The sequence below is a fragment of the Vulpes vulpes genome, chromosome 3, assembly GCF_048418805.1.
Source record: "Vulpes vulpes isolate BD-2025 chromosome 3, VulVul3, whole genome shotgun sequence".
Taxonomy (NCBI): domain Eukaryota; kingdom Metazoa; phylum Chordata; class Mammalia; order Carnivora; family Canidae; genus Vulpes; species Vulpes vulpes.
This window is the reverse complement of record NC_132782.1, coordinates 21,898,316-21,913,844: the sequence shown is the minus strand read 5'-3', so window position 1 is coordinate 21,913,844 and position 15,529 is coordinate 21,898,316. Positions and strand designations below refer to the sequence as shown.

The 15,529-nt window shown below is 38.6% G+C and overlaps 1 protein-coding gene and 1 pseudogene across 2 annotated transcripts in view; one reads left to right on the top strand and one right to left on the bottom strand.

Annotated features, from left to right (window-relative positions):
* The window catches only part of NFE2L2 (NFE2 like bZIP transcription factor 2), a 144,607-nt gene that overhangs the window by 55,547 nt on the left and 73,531 nt on the right, over positions 1 to 15,529 (top strand). The window lies entirely within an intron of this gene.
* Positions 14,067 to 14,503, bottom strand: LOC112916375 (large ribosomal subunit protein eL30 pseudogene; annotated as a pseudogene).

Genomic DNA, 15,529 nt, shown 5'->3' with positions numbered 1-15,529 from the left:
GTCATATCTCAGTTTACTATGACTCTTTATTTATTTATTATTTATATTTTTTAGAGAGTGGGGAAGGCCAGAGGGAAAGGGAGAGAGAATCTTAAGCAGGCTCTATGCCCAGTGTGGAGCCTGACACAGGGCTCAGTCTCATGACACTGAGATCATGACCTGAGCCAAATCACGAGCTGGACACTTAACTGATTGAGCCACCCAGGTGCCCCAGTATGATTCTTTGAAATCAAGAAGTTCAGACTAGGGATCCCTGGGTGGCGCAGCGGTTTGGCGCCTGCCTTTGGCCCAGGGCGCGATCCTGGAGACCCGGGATCGAATCCCACATCGGGCTCCCGGTGCATGGAGCCTGCTTCTCCCTCTGCCTGTGTCTCTGCCTCTCTGTCTCTCTCTGTGTGACTATCATGAATAAATAAATAAAATCTTAAAAAAAAAAAAAAAAAAAAAGAAGTTCAGACTAGAGACTACTTTAGGGGCACCTGGCTGGCTCTGTCAGTGGAGCATCCAACTCTTAATCTTGGGTTGTAAATTTGAACCCCATATTGGGTGTAGGGATTACTTTTTTAAAAACTTACTTTAAAAATTGTTTTTGTTCCTCTAGAGCTATTTAGATAATTCTACTTGCAACCAAAACATTCTTCCTCTTTAGAGGTATTTTACCAAGATATAAAACAGAAATCTGAATAAACTGTGAAACTAAGAACACAACAAGGATCTCCTTAATCTCTGGGTATGTGTTGTAATTTGTCCTTTTGTCCTCATTTTTTTTCTTTTATCCAGAAGAGTAATATTAATGTTTTACAAAATTCATGGAAATTGGGGCACCTGGGTAGCTCAGTGGTTGAGCGTCTGCCTTTGACTCAGGTCATGATCCCAGGGTCCTGGGATTGAGTCCCACATCAGGCTCTTTAAAGGGAGCTGCTTCTTCCTCTGTCTATGTCTCTGCCTCTCTGTGTGTGTCTCTCATGAATAAATAAATAACATCTCTTAAAAAAATTTGTGGAGATTGATCAACTCTCTAGTGTTTGGAGCCAGAGTATATTTCTTGGCTCAAAGATCCCTTTCCTCACTTTCACATGGTGGAAGAAATTAAACATGGGCCTCTAATCTCATACATGAAGAACAAGGATTATTTCCTCAATTCAGACAAGGGCTTGGGATAAGAACATGTTTGGATCAAAATGGTTTTCTTAAACCCAATTAGCTCTAATTCTAGGCTTATTTTATTGTTCCCTGTATTTTGTTCCTATTTATACTGATGAATAATGGATTGAATTGTGTTCTATCATTTATATCATAAAGAGTTCCTCTAGGTTTGAATGCTGTAAAGTCTCTTTTAAACTTGTGCAAGAATTAAACTTGGCAATTAATTCATATGTCAATTGTTAGCAAGGTCTAGTAATTAAAGTCTACTTCAGAGTAAGTTATTAACTCTCCAATAAAAAAAAAAGTACTTTATCAACTTATCAGTTTTAGCTATTTATTCTAGTTGACAGATGAGATAGGGAAGTTATTGACTGTACATAATCACCTCTGTACTTTTACCACTGAACACTGAGGTCAAATGGAAGTCTAGGTTGTTCAAGTTCATAGTTTAAATCTAGAATAAACCAGTTCAGGTTGATGGGGGTGGAGGGTGCCCTTGGATCTTGTTACCTTTGCAATACTGTCTCCTTAAATTTTGCAAAGCCCATTTTTGCTATGTTCAAATACTCAAACGTCTAAGTTAGAAACAGCCTAGACCAAGGATTTCATATTGAGATCTGAGATATTAAATTTCCTTGCTATTTACATATTTTACAGTTTTAACTATAATCTCCATGCTGTACATTGTATCCCCATGACTTATTTATTTTATAAATGAAAGTTTATACTTTTCCTTTTGATCTGTTTTATGTTTTTTAAGATTTTATTTATTTATTTATTTATTTATTTATTTAATAAATACAGAGAGAGAGAGAGAGAGAGATGCAGAGACACAGGCAGAGGCAGAAACAGGCTCCACACAGGGAGCCTGATGTGGGACTCCATCCCAGGACTCCAGGACCACACCCTGGGCTGAAGGCGGCGCTAAACTGCTGAGCCACCCGGACTGCCCATGATCTGTTTTATTTCTTGGCCTAACATCTGGTTATAGTTACAGTTTGAGGGCACTCTATATGCTCCCTTTTCTTTCCTCTGATTGGCTAGTGATGAACTAGTACTAAAGTCAGTCCAAGTCTGACTCTTTCTTGTGGTCAGTATAACTGCAGTCTGGTTCCCAAGCCCTGCTGATCATCAGAATTTCCTGGGGTGTTTTTTTTTCTTTAAATATTTTATTTATTTATTCATGAGAGACACAGAGAGAGAGTCAGAGACACAGGCAGAGGGAGAAGCAGGGTCCATACAGGGAACCTGACATGGGACTCGATCCCAGGTCTCCAGGATCACACCCTGGGCTGAAGGTGGCGCTAAACTGATGAGCCACCAGGGCTGCCCTCTGGGGTGGTTTTTAAAGAGTTTTCAGGCCTCACTCCAAAGGTACTGAGTCTGGAACTTTAGGGTAGAGCCAGTGAATCGTATGTTTCAGACGTTCCCAAGGTGATTCTGATATCCAACCAAGTTTGGGCTATGGTCCAGGATCTCCAGGTGCTTGGAGGTCCCCTGAGTTTGGCCTTGGGGCATTGCCCCCAAGAAGCTGCCATCTACTTGCCAGAATATTCTAAAATAATCAGAGGTGCCTATTTGCAAACTGACCTTAATGCTAGCTGCTACATCGGCAGAGTCCTATGTTCTTTCTCTGTCCACTCTCACCTCCTTTGGACTGTCCTTATGACTTACTTGCTCCTTCAAGCTGTTTGGCAGTGGCACTAGTGAGTATAAGATAGACTTTGGTCCTGATAAATCTGCCATGGACTTTTGGTCCAGCCTCCTATATGGATGCCATTGCCTCACCTGTAAAATGAAGATAATATCATCTTCTCAAAGATGAAGACCAGAAGAATGTATTTACATGGCACCTAGAATATAGTGTACTTTGTATTATGCGTTATTGTCTGTTTGGTTCTACTTGTCCACCTCCATAAGTATGGCAGGTTAATGAAGCTTGCTCATCAGTTTTCCCTGAGTGTAGCCCCCTAGATTACTCTGAGCAGCATTTCTCAAAGTAAGGGACACAGACCACCTGCATCTGAATAGGAGAAAGGACAAAGAGCTGGTCTTATGCAACTCTAACTTTATATACTTTATAATTTTTTATTGCAGTAAAACAGACACATAGAAAAGTGTTTTTATTATAAATGAACAGCTCAGTGAATTTTCATATACTGAACACACCCATGTAACCAGCACCCAGATCAAGAAATAGAAGATAACAGCACTCCAGAAAAGCTCCTCCACACATGGAACTTTAAGAACCACTGTTAGATGAAGAGCCCAGGCATGGAGCTCTCCTTTATCACAGTCCTGCCTTTCTCTCCTGGGCCAATTCTGCATGCTGTGTGAGCCCTTCCTAATCTGAGAGGCTAAGGCTGTGGCCTCACATGCCCCCTTAATAGTGATGTGACTTCCTTGGTAAGAAGGGTCACAAAGAGTATTTCAATCATTTATATTCCCAGCATACACCCTAAACTGTTTAAAGTAAATGAATTCAGGTCCTGGCCAACAAGGAGTGGAGATCAGTCATTGCCTGAAAGCATCAGCTTATTACAACACTCCAGCATTTTCTCACGGAAGGGTGAATGAGGTGGATTCTAGTGTAATTACCTTTGTGTAATTGAAAACTAAATCACTGATGACTGCATAGTTTAAATATCCATTTAAATACTTTCATTTTATTGCACTTATTTTTACAGGACATGCTACCACCAAATAGGCTATTAATTTTTCTAGCAAATTAAAATCTGAATGGGTACATTAAAAACAAGCACAGCTCAAATAGATGCCCTCTTTTCCCAGAGATCATTGGAGTTTTTCTTTTTATTTAATCCAGCTATTCAAATAATGTATTAGACCAGGACCTGTAATAATACAGGCCTTACCCAAAAGAGATCAGGTTTTCTATGTAATATGATTTACACAAGATTTTAAATAATAGGACAAAAACCTGTGGTGCTTTTGCCTATATATCTTCTCAAGTATTAATATACATGCAAATCACATGTTAAAATGCAGATTCTGATTTGGTGGAGCTTCAGGTCTGAGTTCTACATTTTTAACAAGCTACCAGATGATGCTGATACTGCTGGCCTGAGGACCACACTCTGAGTTGCAAGACTGTTCAGAGTATAAGCATTGACTAGAAGCCTGGATACATATCTGAGTTTCAATCTCCTAGTATATATAGACTATTTTTTAAGGTACCATCTAAATGTATGAATCCATAATTCAATAATCCCTCTTTGCCTATTAACTAATTTTTCTTTAGACTGCTGATTCTCATCTATAAGCTGTTATATTAAATATTGTTCTGTATCAGAAAGCCAGACAAAAACTCTTGCTTATGGTTAGAAAGCTTTATTTTTCAACCTTGTACAAATCCATTGGACCATAACCTAAACTTGAGTCAGCAGTGTAAGACTTTGGTCAGATAAGCAAGAGTAAACCTGGAGTATAACCAAAAGAAAGGGACGGCTAGTTCCAGTTCAAGGTGATAACATAGAAAGATCCTGAACTCACCTCCTCCCATGGACACACCAAATCTACAGCTATATGTGGAAAAATTTCCTCTGGGGAAAAAAAAAAAAAACCTAAAAACTGGTGGAGCAAGCCCTTCACATCAGGCGAACAAGACGGAAACCACATCAAAGGGAGTTAGGAAAGGCTAAAACACAATCTTGCTATAAACCCCCGCCCCTAGTATAGTATAGTGACCCACAGTTGGGAGTCAACTAAAATGCACAGCATCTTCCTTAGGGGAAAAGCATTCAAACTCCATAAAAGGCACTCCAGCTTTTAAGACTGGCTTCTGAGGGGATCCCTGGGTGGCTCAGCGGTTTAGCGCCTGCCTTCGGCCCAGGGCGTGACCTCAGAGTCCGGGGATCGAGTCCCACATCGGGTTCCTTGCAGGGAGCCTGCTTCTCCCTCTGCCTGTGTCTCAAATAAATAAAATCCTTAAAAAAAAAAAAAAAAAAAAAAGACTGGCTTCTGAGAGATGAGCCTCCAAAACATCTGGCTTTGAAGACCAATGGGACTCATGCCCAAGAAACCCATGGATCCATGGTGAACTAGCGAACATCTGTTAAAGGGCATACATGCAGGCTTATCTGCTCAGGACAGCTCTTTGAAAACGGACCAGACTTTATGTGAAAGAGACTTATTTCCTAATTTTTTTTTTATATTTATGATAGTCACAGAGAGAGAGAGAGAGAGAGAGGCAGAGACACAGGCAGAGGGAGAAGCAGGCTCCATGCACCGGGAGCCCGACATGGGATTCGATCCCGGGTCTCCAGGATCGCGCCCTGGGCCAAAGGCAGGCGCCAAACCGTTGTGCCACCCAGGGATCCCCTTATTTCCTAATTTTAAAGCACAGGTCTAAGGGACAGGGACTTGCTGAGATGCTCTCTGTGGTCAGAGATAGGTGGGCACCATCTTGCACTCTCCGGCCTTAGTAAAACCAACCAGTGCTATCTTTTTTTTCCCTTTTCATTTTCCTTTTCCTTTTCTTTTTTTCACCCTTTTTTGGCGAGTGCCATATTTGCATTTTTTTCCTCTGCCGTGCTGCAACCAGTAAGCACCATCTTCACACTCTCCCTCTGCTATGCTCCACAGTGCCAGTATCAGTATCTGCCAGAGGAGAGCTTCTACACACATCTGTTGCCTTGGCTTTTACATCTGGTGACCTGATTTTTGCAGCTGCAACCCAGGGGACACCCTTAGTTGCCTGGCTTTAGATGGCCAGGGAGACTTACATTCCTGAATCTCACAAAAAAGGAAAATTACAGGTCAATATACCTGACGGATGTAAATGCAAAAATCCTCAACAAAATATTAGCAAATTAAATTCAACAATACATTAAAATATACCATGAACAAGTGGGATTTATTCCAGGATACAAGGATGGTTTAACATCCAAAAATAAATCAACATGATATATCACATTTAAAAAAATGAAAGATAAGAAACAGACTCTTAACCACAGAGAAAAACTGATGGTTACCAGAGGTGAGGAGGATGGGGGGATTAGTTAAATATGTGATGGGGATCACTTGCTATGATGAGCACTGGATGTTATATGGAAGTGTTGAATTACTATATTGTACACCTGAAACCAATTTTACACTCTATGTTAACTAACTGGAATTTAAATAAAAACTTTAAAAAGATGAAGGAGAGAAATCATAAAATCATTTCAATAGATGCAGAAAAACATTTGACAAAATTCAACATCCAGTTCCGATAAAAATTCTTTTTTTAAAAAAAGATTTTATTTATTTATTCATGAGCACACACAGAGAGAGAGAGAGGCAGAGACACAGGCAGAGGGGAAGCAACCTCCATGCAGGGAGCCCGATGCAGGACTTGATTTCGGGACTCCAGGATCACACCCTGGGTTGAAGGCAGGCGCCAAACCGCTGAACCACCCAGGGATACCCACAAAGAATTTTAAAAATTAAGAATTGTAAAATTCAGGCAGCCCTGGTGCCCAAACTAGAAAGGAAGAGTAAAACTGCCACTATTTGCAGATGACATGGTACTATATATAGAAAACCCTAAAGATGCCACCGAAAAAACTGTTAGAGCTAATAAATGAAGTTGGTAAAGTTTCAGGATACAAAATCAATATACAGAAATTCATTGCATTTCTGTACACTAATAACAAAGTAATAGAGAAATTAATAATCCCATTTACAATTGCATCAAAAAGAGTAAAATAACTAGGAATAAATTTAAGCAAGAAGATAGACTTGTACACTGAAAACTATAAGACATTGATGAAAAAAATTTAAGAAGACACAAATAGATGGAAAGATATACCATGCTCAAGAATTAGAAGATTAATGTTGTTAAAATGTCCATATTACCCAAAGCAATCTACAGATTCAGTGCAATCCCTGTCAAAATTCCAATGGCATTTTTCACAGAAATAGACCAAACAATTCTTCAATTTGTTTGGAACCACAAAATAGCTGAATAGCTAAAGCAATCTTGATATAGCAAAACACAGTATGCCCCTGATTTCAAACTATATTACAAAGTTATAGCAATGAAAACAGTATTGTATTAGCATAAAAACAGACACATAAATCAATGGAACAGAATAGAGCCTAGAAATAAACTTATACATATATGGTCAATTAATTCACAACAAGGAGCCAAGAAAACACAATGGGGAGAGGAAGAATAGTTTCTTCAGTAAATGGTGTTGGGAAAACTGCACAGCAATATGCAAAAGAATGAAAGTGGACCACTGCACAAAAATGAACTCAAAATGGATTGAAGACTGGAATGTAAGATCTGAGCCCATGAAACTCATAAATAAAACTCATAAATAAAATATTTATTAAATATATTATATTGCATATTTGAAATTTGCTAAGAGAGTAAATCTTGGAAGCTCCCATTACAAGAAAAAAAAACTATGTATGGTAACAGATGTTAATTAGAGTTATTGTGGTGACCGTTTCACAAAATATACAAATATCAAATCATTACATTGTATGCCTGAAACTAATATAATGTATGTAAATTATACTTTAATTTTAGAAAAAGAAAGGGACAACTAATCCTACCAGAATAGGCGGTCCTTATATGAATACTGTATTTACATCCACAACTGGGTGGAACATGCAAAGAAAAGTTCAAAGAACTAGCATTATTTAGCTTGTGAAGAAAGGACAAAGGATGCTTTAAGAATCATTTTTGAATGGCAGCAGAAAGCAGTATATCCTGTGAAGTAATCTTTACAGTGCATCAGAATAGATTTAGGTTAGCTCTAAAGCAGATCTTATGATAATGATGATCCTAGGTGGTAGGATTGCCAATGGTAATTTCCTTTTTCAAAGACCTTTAAAACCAAACTGGACACTGCTACATTGCCTGTCAGTTGGGTTATGAGTTGATGTATCAATTGGGGTTCAGTGCAAACACTACTCTGTGTGTTGAATACAAGGAATTAGATGTTTCCAGAACAATTTGGTGGTGTATCAATTGGGGTTCAGTGCAAACACTACTCTGTGTGTTGAATACAAGGAATTAGATGTTTCCAGAACAATCTCCTTTTTCAAAGACCTTTAAAACCAAACTGGACCCTGCTACATTGCCTGTCAGTTGGGTTATGAGTTGATATATCAATTGGGGTTCAGTGCAAACACTACTCTGTGTGTTGAATACAAGAATTAGATGTTTCCAGAAGAGCAGAGGTTAGAGGACAGCCCTTAGGCTTCCAAGTCACAGCACATAGTAACTACCTAGAGATCAGGAACCTATGGAAACCAAAGCTGGCATCACAGCCATTTCTCACCAATGGAATTGGTGGCACTGCAGAGGCACAGAAAATCTGGCCATTGAAAATCACATCCAATGTAGCATGCTCACCAAAAAGTAACAGAGAAAACTGACAGGCAGAGAAAATATAGCCTCCCTCTTGCTTTTACCTTCCCATCTCACTTTGTTATATCTGATTGGCAAAACCTAAATTGTATACTGAATCCTATTAAGAAGAAAATCTATGAATTGTAGTTGTTTTTGGGGGGGGTTGTTTATTTTTTGTGTTGTTTTTATTTATTTATTTGAGAGAAAGAGAGAGCACACAGAGGGAGAGGGAGAGGGAGAGGGAGAAGCAGACTCCCCACTGAGCAGGGAGCCTGACGTGAGTTTCAATCCAAGGACCCTGGGATCATGATGTGAGCCGAAGGCAGGCACTTAACCAAATGAGTCACCCAGGTGCCCCGGTTGGGGTATTTTAAAATCACTTTTCATTGAAGTATAACATACATACGGAAAAATGTTCAAATCACCATCAGTTACAGCTTGATAAATTTTTATAAAGTGAAGATACCCATGTAACCATAACCCAGAATGGAAAACAGAAAGTATTTGTACACCAGAAAGCCCCCTTCTTGCTCTTTTTTAGGCATCATCCTCCAAGAAGGTAACTGCAATCTTGGCCTCTAACACCAAAGAGCAATTCTGCCTGTTTTTTAACCTTATACAAAGTGGAATGATATAGTAGTATGTCCTCTTTTGTGACCGCCTCTTCATTTTCATTGCTATATAGTATTCCTTTGGGTAACTATAACTTATATGTTTTACTGCACATGGACATTTGGGTTATTTCTATTTAGAGGTTATTACAAAGAGTGCTGTTATGAACATTGGTGAACATTTGTATCCAGTTTGGTTAGATATATAAGAGTAGGATTTCTGCATTATAGGAGATGCACATGTTTAACTTGAATAGACACTGCCAAACAGTTTTCCAAAGTGATAGATATGCCACATCCTCACCAAAACTTTGTATTTTCCACTTTTACATTTTAGCTATTCTGTTGAAAGGCTAATGCAATTTATTGAAATTGTATTATGGCTTTAGTTTTTATTCTCCTGGTGTCTACCAACTGAAGTACCTTTTCATATGTTTATTGGCCATTTGGATATCATCTTCTATGAAATGCCTGTTTTTCACCCAATTTCTTATTGGCTTGTCTGACTTTTTCTTCTTTGTAGTTCTTTGTTCTATGAGTCCTTTATTGGGGGTATTTTTGGGGAATACATTTTGCCTCTCTGTGGCTTATTTTTCCATTCCTTCAATAATGTCTTTTGATGAAGACATTCATAATTTTGATGTAGTTCAGTTTATCAGAGGCTTTCTTTTATGGCTTATTTATTTTATAGAGTCCAATTTAAGAAATCTTTGGTGACTCCAAGGTCACAAAGGTATTTTCCCATATTTTTTTGTGAAAACTGTATTGTTTACTGTTCACTTTTAGATTTACAATTCATCTGGTATTGATTTTTGTGTATGATGAAAAGTAAGAAATATAGTTTTGAGACTCCCAACTCCTATAATACTGCAGAATAGGGAAAGGTTATCTATGGAAGGTGAAAATGAATGAATGCTGAGTGCCCAGACACCGTGTCTAACACAGATAAACTGGTGAGTTTTTACATTGTAAAACAGCTAACTCCAAATTATGAATTTTTCTGAACGTCTTTTCAAATATCTGTGATAGTGATTTCCCACATTCCACCAAATGTGGACATTCCAAATGTCAGCAATCCACCTCAGGCAGTTGCTTTGTGTCTCCTTTCTTATCCTGCCTCTTGAAATGTCATCACTGTTGCAAAAAAAGCACTATGTACTTTTTCAGAAATTGTAATAAGAATTGTTCTGCTTTCAAATAAATGAAAAGACCAGAGTTAGACTTGGTGAATAAATGTGAATGTTAGTACACTTCTAAAGAAATGTAGTTTTACTACCCAATCTAAGAAAGTATGGTGGTCAAGGAGCACCTGGGAGGGTCAGTCATTTAAGTGTCTGCCTTCAATTCAGGTTATGATCCCAAGATCATGGGATCAAGCCCTTTGTGGGGCTCCTTGCCCAGTGGGGAGTTTGCATCTCTCTCTCCTTCCACCACTCCTCCTGCTCATATGCACTCTCTGTCTTTCTATCTCTCTCAAATAAATAAAATCTTTTTTTAAGGTCATTGTTTTAAAAGATTTGGGGACCCGGAAACAACCTAAGTGTTCATCAACAGATGAATAGATAAAGAAGTTGTGGTTTAGATATACAATGAAATATTATTCAGCCATTAAAAAATGAGAAATCTTACCTTTTGTGACAACATGGATGGACCTAGAGGGTATTATTTGAAGTGAAATAAGTCAGAGAAAGAAAGACAAACACTGAATGATCTCACTTATATGTGCAATCTTAAAAAAAAAAAAAAAAAAAAACCTCATAGGAAAAGAGATCAAAGGGGCACCTAGGTAGCTCAGTCGATTAAGCATCTGCCTTCAGCTCAGGTCATGATCTCAGGGTCCTGGTATCGAGCCCTGTGTCAGATTCCCTGCTCAGCAGAAAGCCTGCTTCTCCCTCTGCCTGCTGCTCCCCTTACTCCTGCTTTCTCTTTGTGCTTTCTCACACACACAAAACTCTCGATCTCTCTCTCAAATAAATAAATAAAATCCTTAAAAAAAAAGAGATCAGACTTGTGGTTACTAGGGTGAGGGGAGACGGAATTGGAGGAAGGTGGGCAAAAAGTAGAAACTTTAGTTATCAGATAACTAGGAATGTAATGTACAACATAACTACTATAGTTAACACTCTGTATGATGCATATGAAATTTGTAAAAAGAGTAAATCTTAAGAGTTCTTATCACAAGGAAAATATTTTCTTTTTTTGCTTTTTATTACATCTATATGAGATGATGGATGCTAACTAATTGTGGTAATCATTTCACAATATCTTACATAGTGCTGTGGTTTCTGGAATGGGATGGGTATCTTAGCTGGTCCTTAATTAGTTCACAATAATATGTGCAAGACTGGTATATGTTGTAGATGTCTCATGGCCCCTTCATGTCTAAGAGACTTCTGTTGTTTCTGGGTCCCCTAAAGATCTGATCATCTGCATAGATGCACCTGACAGCCATTCTAGGTTCTTCCAATTCCTATTTGCCAGGTACTCCTCTAATTACTCTCTATACATTGTCCTATTTAATCCTCATAATAATCCAGTATGATAGTTCCTATTTTTACCCACATTTTATAGATGAGGACTTTAAGGTTAGGTAATATGCCCAAAGCCCTCATATCTCATTAGTGGTAAAGCTTTTGCTATGGATTGATTCTTTTTACTCTTGTATGAATACTCATTAATAATTCATTTGCCCACCCTTGCTCTGCCTCTCAGATCTTAGACAAACCTCTTGCTATCATCTCTACTTGTGTTCAAATTTATCTTTGCAAAGAGACCCAGCATTTTGAGACATACCAGTTATCTTAATCTTCTTATTCAATTCATGAAGCAAGTATTTCTAGGCACCAGTATGTCCAATACACATTCTGATGACTGAATGAGATAGAAAGCAAAAGAAATAACAAGGTCCCTTTCATAGGAAACACAAATGGAATTTAAATTAATTAGAAAGAAAGCTACGTTTTTCAGTCATTAACCATGAATCTGATACTTGGGACTCAGACATATAAACAGCTGTCTGTTGTGCTTGATGGTTCTTCTGGGTCATCTCCCAGAAGTCGCATAATTCTTCTTATGCTCATTTGAGAGCTACTGAACCCCGAAGGGTTCACCTTCACCCACAATCTTCCTCAGGATCCTGTGGGCCTCAAGTCTCTATTTCCCAACTCTCAAGGCTTCAAGGATTAGGATGAGGGTGGAATGAATCTTCAGAAAATTGAAAGTGCCATTTCAGAGTCAATGTAGTTTTGATAGGTTTTAGGAATAAGTCTGGTACCCAACCACTAAGCATAAGTTTTTTATAGAAAAATATGAACATGTCCCCCCCCCAAAACAATTTTGGATCCCAATCTGGTTACTTTCCTTGATTAGGAACCATGTTAACTTCTTTGTATTTCTTGGGTACCTTAAGTTGTAAATCTGGCCACTTTAAAGAGAAACTTCTGGTATTTTCTCTATTCTTTACTCTTCCAGACTGAAGTAGATGTTTCAGCTTAAGCAAATTAGTGCTTCTATACACTCAGGGGAAAATGGAACTCTCTGGTAGGAATCATTTAAGATCTTACTGAAGTGTTTTTACAAAGTTGTAATTATGCTTATTGATCTCAAAAGTTATCCCTAATTAGCTGAATGTAAGATGACCCATTGTGGGAATTAGTTTTACTGGAACATCTTAGCTTGTATTTCTGTGACCATGAGTTTAGTCCTAGAGGAAGGAAACTCAGAAGCATTTGCTTCACTCTTTTTTTTTATATGGATTTTTTTAAAATTTTTATTTATTTATGATAGTCACACACAGAGAGAGAGAGAGAGAGAGAGAGAGAGAGGCAGAGACACAGGCAGAGAGAGAAGCAGGCTCCATGCACTGGGAGCCCGACGTGGGATTCGATCCCTGGTCTCCAGGATTGCGCCCTGGGCCAAAGGCAGGCGCCAAACCGCTGCCCCACCCAGGGATCCCTGCTTCACTCTTTCATGTAGGTCTGGTACGGGAACCTGCTCACACTGTCCATGCTCCTGATGGAAACCCAAATGTCAGGACTTCATAAGAAGAAACATAAAATCCCTGATCCCAGAGAATGATCAGTTCATCTTGTTGCTTCCTCCTCAGATGATGAGCAATTTCAGTAGGATGAGATGCCTGGGGGCAAAACCTGCAGGAAGGAGAGAGTACTGAAATGGAAAAAACCTTAAACTTTATCTTGAAGAATTTTTAAACCTCCATCCACCTCAGTTTTGTTATCTGTGAAAGGGAATCTTAATATATATTTATTTTTTTTCTTTTTTTTTTTTTTAATTTATTTATGATAGTCACAGAGAGAGAGAGAGAGAGGCAGAGACACAGGCAGAGGGAGAAGCAGGCTCCATGCACCGGGAGCCTGACGTGGGATTCGATCCCGGGTTTCCAGGATCGCGCCCTGGGCCAAAGGCAGGCGCCAAACCGCTGCGCCACCCAGGGATCCCTCTTAATATATATTTAATAGGAATATTATAAGATCAAGTGAGATATGTGAAAGTGCTCTATAAATTTTAAAACGATATATACCATTACATATTTTGAAAATTCATTTTTATATTTCCTTTGCTTTTATAACTTAGAAAATGTCCTGACCCAGTCATAATGATCACATTACATATTTTAAATGCATTGCTAGACTTTGATGATGGTGATATGATAGTAACAATAGCAAGAAAAACAGAAAGAGGAGTGTGGGTGGTGGGGTATGTGTGCATACCCATGTGCTGGATTTTGTCATGCCCCAAGATGGTCTGTCTATAGTTCAAATGGGAAGGAACACAAATTAGATGGGGAATCTACCCAGATAAGAATTCACATTAATCTTACCATCAAAATAACTACCCATCACAAGTTCATTTCATTGGAAAAAAAAAAAAAAAAAAAAAAAACAAGCTCTGGCTAGTTTTATTAAAGAAAAATTTTGTGTGATTTACTTTTCACCAGTCTGTTCTGGCATGCTTCTAATGAGATCAGAATCACCTGGATCAAAGATAGCCAGTGTGCATACTCCGTGGTATTACCCACATGCTGTGCCCAATTCAGTATTATTGCCACTGTAGTGATGGACATCAGTGTTGGTCAACATAGCACAGTATTCTATTTCAGATTTCCTCAAGGTTGGGCAGCTGCTGGTGAGGATGACCAGTTTCACTTTGCCACATCTGACCATTTTCAGAATCTGCTTGTACCCTAGCACTCACTTTTCACCTTTCATAATGACTTGGAACCTGAAGTTGATCAACTCCAGTGACTTCTCTTCTTTGCAAGCCACCATTTTCCTGCTTTATTTGTGGGACAGCCCCAATCAAGAGCAGCCACCAATATGGCTGAGAGCAAAAAAGGGTCATTATTTTTTAAAATAGCTGTTTTTATTGCTAATAGTTTCTGTGGAGATTTCTTTTTACTTTGTTAAATTTATTAAGATATCTTAAGATATCAATTAGCCTTTAGATAAGAGTTTATCTTAAGAATGCTCCGTTTTAAGAGATAATTCCAATCTCCAAGCAAGAAGACCCAGAACGGATACCTCTCTCCAATTCCAATCCAATGGAACCCTTAGGCTAAATTCTATCTCTTAAAAAAAAAAAAAAAAAAAGGCTGGGATGTAAGGGTGGAGAAAAGAAAGCTGATAGTGACTCACTCCAGTTTTTGGAAGGAGGTGGATCATGCTTCCACCCCCACAAGCCTAGTGCTGGGAACTCCCACTTTGGAAGATGAGGCAGATCTTGACATGAAAAAAGTTTTAACTAGTGTCCCACCCTAATAAGCTAAATTCATTGTTAGCTTCTAGATTGCAAAGTTAAAATGTAAAAACAGCAAATACACATTTACACTCAAAGACTAAAATTGCACATATCCTTTCAGGAGAAATTTTAATTTCAAAACTCTCTCTTTAGAAATAATTAAGGATATATGCAAAGACTGAGCTACTTACAGGGCAGATCATCTCAACTGTGTCCAGTATTTTTGCCATAAGCATCTTTGCCATAGACATCTTTGCCACATTTTCACCCCATAATAATTGGCTGTGGGATCCCTGGGTGGCGCAGCGGTTTGGCGCCTGCCTTTGGCCCAAGGCGCGATCCTAGAGATCCGGGATCGAATCCCACGTCGGGCTCCCGGTGCATGGAGCCTGCTTCTCCCTCTGCCTGTGTCTCTGCCTCTCTCTCTCACTGTGTTCCTATCATAAATAAATAAAAATTAAAAAAAAAAAATAATTGGCTGTAAGGTAACTTCGCTATGAAAAATAAAATAACTGGTTGACAGTTTGGTTTCATTTCTCCATTGACAAAGTTCTGATTTTTATATTATGTAAGTGTTAGCTATCTCTCATAATGGTCTATACAATAATGAGTAGACATGGTGGTCTTAAAATGGTAGATACATATATCA